The sequence below is a fragment of the Urocitellus parryii genome, chromosome 4, assembly GCF_045843805.1.
Source record: "Urocitellus parryii isolate mUroPar1 chromosome 4, mUroPar1.hap1, whole genome shotgun sequence".
In the NCBI taxonomy this organism is placed as follows: Eukaryota; Metazoa; Chordata; class Mammalia; order Rodentia; family Sciuridae; genus Urocitellus; species Urocitellus parryii.
In genome coordinates, this window is record NC_135534.1 from 50352622 (window position 1) to 50365517 (window position 12896).

Sequence of the window (12896 nt, forward strand, 5' to 3'; positions counted from 1 at the left end):
CCTACTGTAGCTGGCATAGTACTAACTAAAATTATTGTCTGTCATTATAACATTGTAAGGGGCAGAAACTCTTTCTTTAATGTTGACATTCTTCTACACAGTGAGAGTTAATTGAATTACAAGTAGATAAAGATCATAGATGAAGGCAACCTCTACACTAAAGAGAGAGATTAAATATTTAGTTTAATTTTTTTACATATTTTTATGTAGTTTTGTTAATATAGCCAAGTCTTTCAGTAGTGCTTGTCCATCTTTTAGTATATATATATTCTATTAAGATTGTTGGTATAAATGGATAAATCTGACATGTCCACTACCTTTTCATGACCTGTGGCATTGCAAATCTCTCCTGCAAATAGCAAGCTCTTCAGTAGTCCTCATTTTATAAACCGTTTGAAATGGATCCTTTAAAACACCCTCTGTTGATTTGCTTAGCTTTCCTATGAAAATAGGATTTCAGCTCATATGTTATGGAGGTTCCAGGAAGTAAATATCAACCTGAATTCAAATGTATTAAATATTTAAAGACTCACAGGACTTTAGAGCAGAAGGAACCTTTGACATAACCTAGATCAATTGTCTTACTTTCCATCTGAGGCAAAAAGAACCCAGAAAGATTTAGTAACTTGTCCCAAGAGGCACAGCCCAAAGAGCCCCAATCTGGGCTAGAAGCTCCTAACTTCCAGGTTAGTGTTTCCACCACATCTGCTCTTTTCTCTCCCTTTAAATTGTAGGGTTTGGAATAAGATACAAATTTAAGTACCATTTTAATATTCTTACTATTCTCCGTCTAGGTCTACAATCAGAATCAAAATACCTCTACAAATCCATTTTCAAATCCTGCCTAGGAAATTTCCAAGTCGCTCAACAAATTGCTTTAAAAATGATCAATAAAGTGATCTCAGCAATAATGCTTAACCTGATGATTATATTTGGTATGTTAATATTTAAATACTGTCAAAAAATATTTTGGAATTTCATTATATGGAAATCAAATTTAAAAGCACTGATTTTTTTTTTAAGTCTTGCAGCACGGAGAGCATAAGATTATTCAAAACTGCTCAGGAGCAGCAATGATTATTTTAAGCTCATGATTCAACGGGTACATTAATTAAAAACTCCACCAACCCAAATTGACAGATCTTGATATCAATGAGACCTGAAGAATTAAAATAATAGTTGTTATATAAAAATAGATTAAAGGGGGAAAAGCACATGTCAGAAGGACAAATGACAAGCAAATGTTGTGGAAATGATATGCATCTAATAGATAGCTTTTATGGATTAAACAACAACGACAAAACAAACGAAGATCCTGGAAATACTGTCAAAAAAAAAAAGTTCTCCATAAATACTGAATCTGATTTCTGGAAGCTGAGTGAGAAAACTTGGCTAATAATTTCTTGCTGAGCAGCGATGTAAGGACAGGAAGAGACCGCAAGCACTAAAGTGCCCAAACAAGGATAGGTGACCGCAAAAAGACCAAGGCGGGGAGGAGAATAGGAGTAAGGCTTGGGGTGGCGGGAGGTTCAGTGGGTCTCCCACCGGCCAGCACAAATTTGACAAAAGATGCCAGTGTCCAGTGCAGCCCTTCCTTTTCCTGCGCCCATCATCTAGCACCTGTGCTCTCCCTGCTCTCGCGACCCCTCGGGGTGGCCGACACGCGCCCCACAAGGTCGGTGTTAATTTCTACCTTTCACTTCTTCCTCCGGGCAAACCTGAGCTCTCTTGACAGTCAACGCCGAGCAATCGCTAGCGGAAATCTTTTTCTTCCCCGACATCTGTCAAACCCCCGAACAGAAGCCAGTCTCGCGGCGTCCTCCGCGGGGCTCCAGAGCTCCAGAGCCGGAAGCGGGGCCACACCTGAGCGCCGGGCGACATCCCCACGCCGTCGGGTAGCCCTTGCCGACCCACGGGGGGATCTTCCCGGGATGCCCAGGACCTGGTCGGAGCTCCCCAGGAGAAAGTTCCCAGGTTGGGGTCGGCTCCACGCCGGGTCGGGGATTCCCGGGTGCAGCACCAGCCCCAGTTACAGGGCCGAAGGGGCGGGCAGACTCGGACTCCCCATTCCGACGGAGACGCCCTCCCCGCCCCCACCCAGCCTCGCGGGCTCCCGAAAGGGAAGTGAAGAAGGGGAGGAAGGGCAGGCAAGGCATCGTTCCCCCAACGCTCTCGGGAGACAGCCGCCAAAAATGGTTCCCTCGGGGGTCCCTGCTGCTCCCGACTATACATCCTAGGACTCGCCCTCGGCCGGATCATTACTCCCAAAGGGCAGAGCTATCTCTTTAAGAGGCAGCTGGCTGCTCCCTCCTCCCGCCAGGTAGCGATGTCCGCGAAGGGAAGGTGGGTACTCCCGTGGACACTTTCCTCGTGCCTTTTAGGGCGCCTGCGGCACCTCTGCCCGCCCTGGCCGGCAGCGCCGGCCCCTGCTAGGAGGATGGGGGCGGGCGGGCGCGGCGCCTTTAAGGGGCGCAGCCTCCTCGCGGCTTGGGTGGGGGCAGGGAGCGAGTACGGGCCCTTTAAGGCCGGCAGCGGGCACGTCGGGCAGGGTTCCCCGGCGGCCGGGCTGCGCCCCGGGCGGCGGCGGGGGCGCCGCGCCTGCCAGGGTGCTAACGGCCTCCGACGGGGTGCCCCGGCCGCGCCGCTAGCCTCAGGCGGCCCGACACTCACCGTGGCTCGCCCGGAGCGCCCGCGCCCGCGCCCGCACTCGGATCCCGCGGCGGCGGCGGCGGTGAGTCCGGCGCGGGTAAACAGGCACCTCCGTCCCTGACCTACTTTCTGCCTTCCCTAAATGTCGCACCACTAACCTACTTTCCGACCAATCCGCTCCCCGCCGGCCCAGGCCCGGCCCCCCGCCCACCAATCGCTTTGCCCAACCCCCCTTCCCCGCCCACCAATGGGGGAGCCGCGGAGCCCGGATACCTGCCTCTTCCCGCCAGCCAATCCGGATGCGCGAAGGGAGCTGGTCTCGGAGGCCGTTTCTGGCCAATCCGTGCGCGGCTCTGCGGCCCACTGGCCAGTTGCGTGGCGGCGCTAGAGACCGCTGACCAATGGTAGGGCGGCAGGGAGCCGGTTTACCTGCTACTTTCCCGCCACCAATCATTTGGCGCACAAGAGCGCACGCCCCGAAGAGGGGACCAATCAACACACTCTCTCTGGATTTCTTCGCCCCTGCCCTCTCCCTTTTCCTTCAGGTCTCCCACTGGCCGCGGCCGCTGCGGGTGCGGACGCTTCGCTCTCGCATTCGCCCGGCGCGTCCCTCTTCACTGGGTCTTTGGTTGGCATCCGACTCCCGGATTTGACCTCTTCTCCTTCGGCGCTCTTTACTCGGAACACCCTGCCTAAACGTAGCCTTTCCTCACTTCCCTCGCTCCTACTCCATCTAGGAAACCAAATTTTAGGAACACAGCGTGTCAGACTTGTCCTAAAAACCGCTGGTTTGCCAAAGTCCAAAAGAGAGAACGAATACTTAGTTTTTCTAGGAAGCTTTTCCACCCCAGAGCTGCAAGTGTTCTCTCGTTCCCTCCGTTATTCTTGACCTCCAGGCGTTCCGCGGAGCTGTCATTTGTCGTTGTTCAAAAGAGAAAACTCAAGCGCAGAACGATTCCTTTACAGTTCTTTCCAGTAGCAAGGTTCTGATCTACTGTGTGTTTACTGTGTGGCAGACACCATCCCAGCGACCGCGATCTCTACTGAAAAGAAAAGGAAAAACAAAAACAAGATCTAAGGAACTAGATAGAAGGAGAGTTACAGAAAATAAAAAATTCCATAACAACATGTGACTTGAGTGCTGAGAGCACGGAGAATCTGTCTTATTTTTGTATCTCAAACACTTAGCAGAGGACCTCTTGCACAAAGAACTCCCCACCCCTCTAAATGTTAAAACTACCTGAAAACAATTGGCTTCTTTTATCCGTGACCCTTCCCTTTGAGCATCTAATGGGATGAAGGTGGGGCGACACCTAGCAAGTACTCCGTGAATGATTGTTGGCTGACTAACACGAACAAATGGAATTAAATCATTTAGCCCAATTCTGTAACCCAGACTAGCCTCTGTGACTCTAGAATTCTAGACTCATGAGTTCCTGGAATCTCGACACTGAGTTTAAATCGTTGCAAAACCATTGCCCATCCCCAGCTCATTGCCAGGCACGCAATGTTTATCTATTGCCTGCTTGTAGACTAAATGCAGACTATTTTCAAGGTCAACCAACTTCACTGGTAGCTTTCTATTTTTCCTAAATTTACATGTAGGTGTAATCTTACTGCTGTTTACTTTGTCTCTGCCCCCATATCATAGACACTGTATGTAAGTGAGACTTGAGCAAAGCACTTGAAAATACATTATGGACAAGATTTAGAAAAAAAAAAAAAAAACTATGGGCTGGATGCTGGTATAATTAATTGGACTAGTAAGTAACTAGCTAAATAACCATAACCTAAAGATTCTGATTAATGAGTTACTGTTGATCAGAAGAAAGAGTGGAGAGAACCAACCTTTGGGCAGCATCTACTGTGTGCCAGGCCCTGTGCCAAGTGCTTTCCTGGCATTTTTCTCTGAATCTTCCTAACCAGTTTGTGAGGAAGCTATTATTATTCCATTTTACAGATGATAAAATGGAAACTCAGAGTTTAACTAGCTGACCTCTGTTAGTGGCAGAGTGATGATTCAAACCAGATTTTTTAAATTATTATTATTCTGAAGCCTCTATTTCACATCAGGATGGCAGAACTCCCCAAGGTCTGGACCTCAGGACTTTTAGCAGTGTCCTGAATGAAGACCCAGGAGACTTGCATCACATTTCCAGAAGATACAAAGCCAGAAGGGAAAAGATGCCATTATATAACATTAGCTAAATCCAATATGCCTCTAACAGGGATAAATATGGTGTTCTACACTCTGGGAAATCAACTGCTCAAAGGCAGGATAGGGACAGAGACAGGGCTTGTTTGTTTTGTTTTGTTTTGCTTTTGCTTTTGTTTTTGAGATGTGGTCTTGCTACTTTGGCCAGGCCAGATTTGAATTTATGGTCCTGCTGCCTCAACCTCCTGAGTAGTTGGGATTTCAGGCCCGTTTACATGCCCAGCTCAGAGGTGTCTTAACAGATGCATTTAAGAGAAAGATAAGGGTCTTAAGTGATAAACAACTCAATCTGAAACCCCAGTGAATTGTGGCTGCCAAATAAAAGAACACTGTCTCAGGCTGCATCAATGCAAATCTAATATAAAGCAAGATGGGTGTGATTGTACTGCCTGGTGTTGGTTAAGACCCACATGGACTATTATCTGCAATTAATACTTGGCAAAGAAAAACTATCTACATGCACCAGGAGAGGAACCAGGATGTAAAAAGACTAGAAACTATGTCATATGAGGAAAGATTAAAGGAAGCAGAAGGTTTAGCTTCAGGGGATACAAGGTAACTGTGTTCATATATTTGGAGAGCTGTCAAATAGAAGACAAATTAGACTTATTCTCCTTTGGGGCCTTAAGGAATGGAAGGGGTACCTGCAAGTGGAAACTCTAGAAGAATCAATATGAAGAATTTTCTAACAACTAGAGCCCCTTCTGGCTTGATAAATTGAAATTCTTTCCATAAAAAAAATTGTCCAAGCATGAATTTGATGGTCAAATTGAGGAGGGAAGGCTAGGAAAGTTATCGTTAGGATTCTGTTCTTCTGAGAAGGTGATTCTTATATGTTGGGTTTTTTTCCCTTTTAATGTTTATTACCCTGTCTTTTCCTACCCTTAGTAGCAAACTGTCTCTCTTTTCATATGTGCCTGTTCTTCCATTTGTAATTATATTGTTCTTTAGTATTTCTCTCTGTTGGAGATCCCAAACACCTCCATTTTCTAGGTACCTAAACCCCCCTTTTTTGTTTTACTTTCCAGAATACTAAATAGTCAATTCTAGAGCATTTTTAAAGTATGGTTCTCAATCTAAAATCCACTGGGCATGAATAGAATCATATGAATACAAGGAAAGGAAAATAAAATGTTTATTGAGCATCTACCATGTAGCAGATGCCATAAATACATTTAACATAATCATTACATTAACCCTTGCAGTTCATATGATCACTGTCTATACTTGCTAGCTGGATCACCTTTATTAAATTGTTTAACATCTTTGTACCCTAGTTTCTGCATCTGTAAAATGAGAATAACCAAATATGTTCTTTAGAGACTTATTGTGAGAGTTTACTGAGAAATACATGAAAAGCCCTGAGTATAGTGCCTGGCATACAGTTGTTATTATTGTTATTATTGTTGTTGTTGTTGTTATTATTATTATTTTGGTGGTGCTGGGGATTGAACCCAGGGCCATGTGAATGTGAGGCAAGCACTCTACCAACTGAGCTATATCCCCAGCCCACACGGCATACAGTAAAGGTTCAATACATATTAGGTATCACTTCGAACAATTCTATGAAATAGATACTTACTGACTCATTGCTCCCATTTTATAGGGATATCAAGGGGTAAAGTAGTATAATCTGCAGTGGCCCCTGATGCAAGGGCCAGATCCCATAGAATCACCTGGGAAGTTTTGTTTTGTTTTTAAATATAAAGCACTGAGCTCCAATATGGAAGATTCTGATTCTATATCTTTGGGATCTGAGATGCAATTGGCTTTGGGAATTGCTGATTTCAGTGAGTAAGCATAGGTCTGAAGTTCAACACCAAAGGTCAAATTCCTTGTCTGATGGATTGAATGGAGAAGCCAATGACAGGACCAGGAAGTTATGAAGTCATAACTTCCTCTTTTTACATGGAAGTTGGGGAATCCTGAGGTGAACACGTTAAAGATTTATGGAAAACCAAGTAGAATTGTGATGTTACACATAACAAAATTTGTTGTAGTTTCACAGTGTGTCAAGTACTATCCTAAGAATTTTATATGCATTACCTCATTCATTCTCAAGCCCCATACAGGCAGGCACTTCTATTATTCACAGGCACTTCTATTATTACAGATGCACAGAGAAGTCCTGAGATCCCAGGCGCCTTGGACAATCTGACCCCAAAGTTCACACTTAGCTACTTTGCTAAATTACTTCTTTCACAATTAGTTTGGCAAACAAAGAAACATGATATTTAACAGATATTGTATAGATTAAGGAGTCATCATTTTACAGGTGATATTATTAAAAAATAGCATCTCCAACCTATTGGGGTCTTATGTAGAGAAAAGAATACCCAGGACCTTGCCTCAGGGATCTCATGGCATCTCACACTCAGGGCGTGCAAGAAATAGAAGCCTCTTTAATTAACTTAAGCCCAAAGCAGGAGATGCCTGGTGAAGGGACAAGGGGGATCTTGTGAAACCCTACAGTAAGAAGCACAGCAAGTCCTCATGAAGGACTGGAACTAAGGTGCCATTAGGAAGGGAGCTCCTATTTTCTCCTCTCTCTGGCATCATGTGACCACTGGACTCAACTTCTTTCTGCCTTTCTGCCTTATGATTGCTTCTCTAGCTCATTTCCCTCCACCCCCTTGTCTATGGTCCTTCATGAATGTCCTTGACCACCTGGAGAGAGACAGGGATGGAAACAAAGATTGAGATAGAGAAGTTTCAGGTTTCTAATTGGGGAACATGGGTTGAGTCAAGCTCCCCAAAGCTGCCAAAAGATGTGAAAGGAGAATCAGAAGAGAAAATAAAGACAGAAGAGCAAAAGAAGGAGACACAAGAAAGGGAAAGGACCCAGTTTAGAAAGATTCAACAGACAGGTTTATTAGCAAGATAAAGGAAAACTACCCTGGAGAAGTCTTCAGCCAGAGAAACTAAGGGGTTTGACCATAGGAAAATCTGGAGACAGATTTACTACAGGATGTTGGGGGAATCAGAGCCAGAAATAAGTGAACACAACATGGTGCCAGGGAATAGACATCTCCTGTGGAAGATCTCTAATATTTAAGGGGAAATTAGAAAAAGAATCAGCTATCTCTTAGTAGCTGACCCAGCTGAAAGTGTGTCTATGTATATAAATGGTTTGCTGCTTAAGCCTAAGTTGACATCTGGGTTTACAAAAGCAGGATTTTTTAAAAATATAAAACCAGTCATTAATTGGTTAACCAGTATTAATTGCTCTTTCAGATGGTTTTCAAAAGGTGTTCCTTGGTTCTTTCTTGAATGGGTTGGCCATAGCACCTCAAAATGGGAGAACAGCATCATCTCATTTGGAATGTTTCCTAGATCATGTAATTAGGCTTTAGATTAGATCTAACAGAACTGGCCAAGGCTCCAGAGATCTTGGTACTCCAATGTGAAGGGGGCTTTTCCATCTGGCTAGAGGGAGCTGAAGCACCTGTGGCTATATCACTTCTCAACAGAAGCCCTGCAGAACAGGTAGATACTGTCTTTGAAAATACGACAGAGATTTTGTCCTATTTTGATAACATGAGTACACTAAAATTCTCTTTCTGGAGAATGTAAAAGAAGGGAAGAATCCATTCTAATTAATATTGCAAAACAAAGTGTTAAGTCATTTAAGAGATGCAGCAATGCAAACAAAATTACAGCATGCTTTTGAAAAAGAAAAAAGGGGATCAGGATCAACTGGGACAATTTGACCTAACACACTATCTAAGCTAAATATAAAACAGTGGTAATAGTCTTGTATCAGTATAGAAACAGACCAGTAGATGGATGAAAAGATGTATCATCCAGAAACAGACCCAAATTATACAAAAATTGAGTTATAAAGTAAATTTTAAATTATTGAGAGAAAAAGAACTTGTCAATAAATGCTAGCTATATAGAAATGCATAAAAACTGCTTCCAACCCTATCCTTACACTCAGATATAACCCACAGGAATTTAGAATTTATGAAAAATATGGAAGAAATATGGGTAAATTTTTTATAATCTTGAAAGCCCTTCTAAGCAAAACACAAAATCAAGAGACCATAAAAACAATGGCATATTTTATACACACATACATTCCATGTCCTCCATAAAAACAAAATAAAGGGGTGACCAGCATGCAGGTCACACACTATCCAGAATGCCCCTTGCATGCTCCTGTGAGCAGATCTGCAATTGGGGTGGTGGATATTAAGTGGTGTCATGGGGCAGTACTTAAACCATCATTCCTAGCACTGCTCCTTATAAAGAGTTACTCTTCATAAAGTTGTCTTATTTCATTGGCCCTCTCTTTCTTTTTTAGTGTTTGTAAAATAAAAGTTGATTGGCTCCACATGCTATCCAAGCAAAAAGGCCTGTTTGGATCCACTACAATGAATTCTGGTTCCTTTATTTAACTCACAAAAGCCATGAATTCAAGACCTACCTAAGATAAACTCCCATTTTTTATATTATGAAAAAGATGTTTATTGATCATGAATTATTATTATTGTTGAAATAAAGAAATATGTATGCTAAGTGTACTTCATATTGGACTTTTTAAAAGGATTATTGAGGTATAAAATAAGTACAAAAAGTATATCAGTACAAAAAGTAACACATATTTAGTGTATTCATACTCATGATACCATCATTACAAACAAGGCAGTAAACATATCCATCACCTCCCAAAATTTCCTTGTGTTTTTCTGTGGGGTGTTTTTTTTTTTTTTATTTTTGTAATCAACTTAGCATGAGGTCTATCATAATATATTTAAACATATTTTGTGGTACTGGGAATTGAATCCAGGAGTGCTTAACTACTGAGTCACTCTCCAGCCCTTTTTAAAATTTTACTTTTGAGACAAGGTCTTGCTAAGTTGCTGAGGCTGGCCTTCAACTTTCCATCTTCTTTCCTCAACCTCCTGAGTCACTAGGATTTCAGGTGTGCTCCATGGTGTCTGGTTCTTGACATATTTTAAAGCGCACAATATAGTTTTCTTAACTATAGGCCCTACTGTATGTTGTACAGATGTCTAGAACTTATTCATCTTGTAGATGAATAACATAACTTTTATCCATTTTCCCCTCCTTCTAGTCCCTGCTTCTGTGTATTTAGTTTAGATACCTCATATAAGTAGAATTATGCAGTATTTGTTCTTCAGTGACTAGCTTATTTCACTTGGCATGTCTTCTAGGTTCATCTACATTATTGTCCCCATTTTTTAAAAAATATGTTTTAGTTGTCAATAGACCTTTATATTTATTTATTTACTTACTTATTTATTTATTTGCAGCACGGGGATTGAACCTGGAGCCTTATGCATGCAAGGCAAGCACCCTACCAACTGATCTATATCCCCAGCCCTTATTTTTATTTATATAGATGTGGTACTGAGAACCGAACCCAATGCCTCACACATGCTAGGCAAGTACTCTACCACTGAGCCCCAGCCCCAGGCTGATAAACTCCCATTTTGCATGCACGTGTGTCAAATTATAAAAATAATTGCTACATAAATCTCTGCTTTCTCATTGCAATTAAAAACTCCCAGTAATATCCATTGCATTTTTTTCAGATTGAAAAACCAATACATATTTGTGACAGAAAATTTGGAAAACACATTAAAATTGATGTATGTTCATCGCCAAATTTCCTTTATAATTGCATTGTATTTTGATCTAATTTTTATCACACTGAGATTTCATTTGGCATCCTGCTTTTTAAAAATTAATCTGTTGTGAATATTCTTTCATGCCATTAAACCTTCTTCTACAACATGATTTCTAATGGTTACAACATATTCTACTGTATGAAGAACTATAAACCATTATGCAAACCCCTCTGGTTGAAAATTCACATTTTTTTCTAATTTTTCTTTACTAAAATGTTTTTTTTAAGAGAGAGAGAATTTTTTAATATTTATTTTTTAGTTTTCGGCAGACACAACATTTTGTTTGTATGTGGTGCTGAGGATCGAACCAGGGCCGCACGAATGCCAGGCGAGTGCGCTACATCCCCAGCCCTACTAAAATGGTTTTGAGAAGAACATTTTGGGGGACTTTTGAACCTCAGAGTGCTTTCTATGGTACAGGCTTATGGGAGTAGACCACAGCTTTCCCACCCTACATCATTACTGGGTTTTAAAGAATCATTTGGTGTAGACAGGAAATGAGACTTATTTTTTTCTTGAAAGCTTTTGATATTTTCTCCTCCTGCTGCCAGTTCTCCTTTTGCTATAAATTATGTTTTAAAATCATAGAAAATGCATATTCGTTTGAGTTAAATACAAAACCAGAAAGACTTTAGCTTGATAAGTGGTCTTTGGGAAATTTATGATCCAAGTTCTGTGTTTCAAAGGGCACTCCAGCTATCAAAAAGATCGATTGACAATAAAACTTACTGCAAATAAAGATACGCAAATCTTGAATATGAACAGAGTCACTTAGTTTGAATTGTGTTATTATTAACCCCTGCACTCTGCCTTTTCCTTTATTCATGTGAATCATGCATTGCCAGAGAGTGGCAAAAAAATGTTATCAAATGATGTGACTTCTTAACCCTTGGTAGACTGGATAGGTGACAAAGTTGAAAGTCATCAGCAAAATCAAGGTTATACATTGACCTTGTCTGCCTATGGATTTCCTTTAGTCCTGCTGCCTTTTGTCCACATTGATATGGCTCCTGCCTGCTTCACCACTTAAAGGTCACTTCCTCAGGGAAGTCTTCCCTGACCTCCTAGCTGTAAAGATCTGCTGCAACAGCACCCCACACTTCCTCTTTCAAAGCACTTGTCACACTTGTGATTTCTTGTCTTCTCATACACTTTGTGAGGGGGATATCCCCCATGTCCACATGGTCCACTCTTGTATCTCCCCTAGCTGTCAAGGCATGAACACATTCACAAAAATGAATATTTGAAACTATGAGTAAAAAACAATGAAGAAACCTAAGAACAAGCTGCTGTTCTTCTATGGACGCACACAAAGTATCTTCCTCCAGAGACACAGAGGATTCAAGCACTCATTTTCATTACTCATTCATCAGAAAGAACTTCCCAAGACTAGGTTTGGTGGTGCAGGCCTTCAATCCCAGCTCCTTGGGAGACAGAGGCAGGAGGATCACAAGTTCAAGGCCAACCTCAGCAACTTAGCAAGGCTTCATCTCAAAATAAAATTTTAAAAAGAGGCTCCTGACATTTTGTTATGTTTTTTATTTATTTATTTATTGAATGTTTCCCCAAAAAAAGTCCATAAGAGAAGGGGCACCTAGAATAATCTCTAGCAAATAATAGGTGAGCAATAAATATTAGCTGCATTAAAAAATGAATGAATGAGATTCCAGCTGGTAGCACAATTTGACTATTTTGGCTATCTGAATAGTTTTGCTTTCAGCAAAAATTACCACATTCTATAGCATAAGGAGACAAAAGAATAAATAAAAGTTTTCTGGTTATTTTCTTCATTAATTCCATTGTTTCTATCATTTGTTGGTCAAGTTTTAGAGTAGTCACTATCAAAATTTGTATGTTTAATGGCCCAATAGTGAATTGAAAAAATGTTCAAATAAATGATCTCACAGGGCCTAAAAAGAAACAAAAACTTACACAAGTTAAAGTATTTTGATTTTTTTCCCTTTTTCTTTTCTTTCTTTTTTCTTTGGGAGTGCAGGAATCAGGGAGTTTAACAATAAGGAAAAACAAGTTGATTCTTTGAGAAAATAAGTGGTGTCAACTGGATAAAACACTATACTGTCTTTTAAAATGTTAAATATGAAGTTAGGCCATAAATATATAGAAGAATGTCAAGTAAAATAATGTTATATTTCATGAAAATCAAGATCCTTGTCTTGTATAGAGTGACTAAAATTTTGTGAATAAGACATGTACATATGGACAGGGTTGTAAGCATTCATAGAGATAACTCAATAATTACATTTTACTGAATAGGTTATGGGATAAACTTTCTGCAAAGTTGTTCATAATAATAAAAACAATTTTAAAAGGAAACTAAGAGAGCCAAGTGTCTCAGAACACTTCATGTGTTTCCT

General features: G+C 41.2%; 1 protein-coding gene across 5 annotated transcripts in view; it reads right to left on the bottom strand.

Annotated features, from left to right (window-relative positions):
• Bmal1 (basic helix-loop-helix ARNT like 1) overlaps positions 1-2775 on the bottom strand; it is a 101075-nt gene extending 98300 nt beyond the window's left edge. For all 5 annotated transcript variants that reach the window (XM_026395877.1, XM_026395876.2, XM_026395875.1 and 2 more), the window contains exon 1: positions 2671-2775. The gene's annotated coding sequence lies outside the window, so the exon portion shown is untranslated. The remainder of the gene's footprint in view (positions 1-2670) is intronic.
• Between the last annotated feature and the right edge of the window lie 10121 nt (positions 2776-12896).